Below are 986 nucleotides of genomic sequence, written 5' to 3' on the forward strand. Positions count from 1 at the left end.
AAACTTTTTTTTGTTGTTGTTGTTGCCGATGCATCCTGCGCTTCTGCAATATTACTAAGAGGTTTTTCTAACATTTTTCTCCTCACTACGTCGACTCTTGGTGATTATTCTGGATGGAAATAGGATACTTCATGCGAGGTTATTACCACATGTAAAGACGGAACCGCTACAGCAAACCGGTAAGTAAACTGTGAATGAATGAGTGCCAGATATTCTTCCGTATTGTTAGATTACCATTCACAACCAGGACATATTAACCCTCAGTCGTGTCCATACTGTAACCTAAATCCTATTGTCGTGTGGATTTTATACTCTTATAGTAACATCTGCGTCTGCTCTTTCCAACTTTGTGCGTCCAACCTGTTGATATTGTCAGGCTCTAACGCGCGTACAGCTGCTCATATTGTCTGCCCGTGTGTGTGTGTGTGTGTGTGTGTGTCTCCGAGAGCAAATGAAGCTGAATTCGAATTTAATTTGCGCTGGAAAGGTATCATATCCTTTCTGGTTGTCATGGAAATGAGATGCCTCTCACTCACACAATGAATAGTGGAGTCAGACGCACTAATGGTCTGAGTGGAGAATAGTCTAACCTACATTCAGACAGGAGCTGAGTGAGAGTTAAAGCTCTTTGATTTCATGCCATGTGGGTTGTTGTTGTTGTTTTTTTGCCTCATCATGGAGGTTTTTTTTTTAGGGGGGGGATGTGCTTTTAATAAGTGATTTATAAGATGCACATGGTGTGTTTGAGTGTGTTATTGGGGTACTAGGTGTGTTTATATGCCATGTTATTGATGGGAGGTCCATGAGTACTACAGTATATTGTTGATAAATGAACCCTATACAGCAATATGATTAACCATTGTTTGCTTTTTAGGATAAAAAAAGGTAATAGTTGTTTTCCAAACAGTCAGAATGTATATAGTCTAACCTGTCGTCTGACTGGTGACCAGTGACAAATGTCAGCAGTCTTACTGTCCACTGTGAGG

This window comes from Morone saxatilis, unplaced genomic scaffold (assembly GCF_004916995.1).
Source record: "Morone saxatilis isolate NCDOM2014 unplaced genomic scaffold, NCSU_SB_2.0 Contig24, whole genome shotgun sequence".
Classification (NCBI taxonomy): domain Eukaryota; kingdom Metazoa; phylum Chordata; class Actinopteri; family Moronidae; genus Morone; species Morone saxatilis.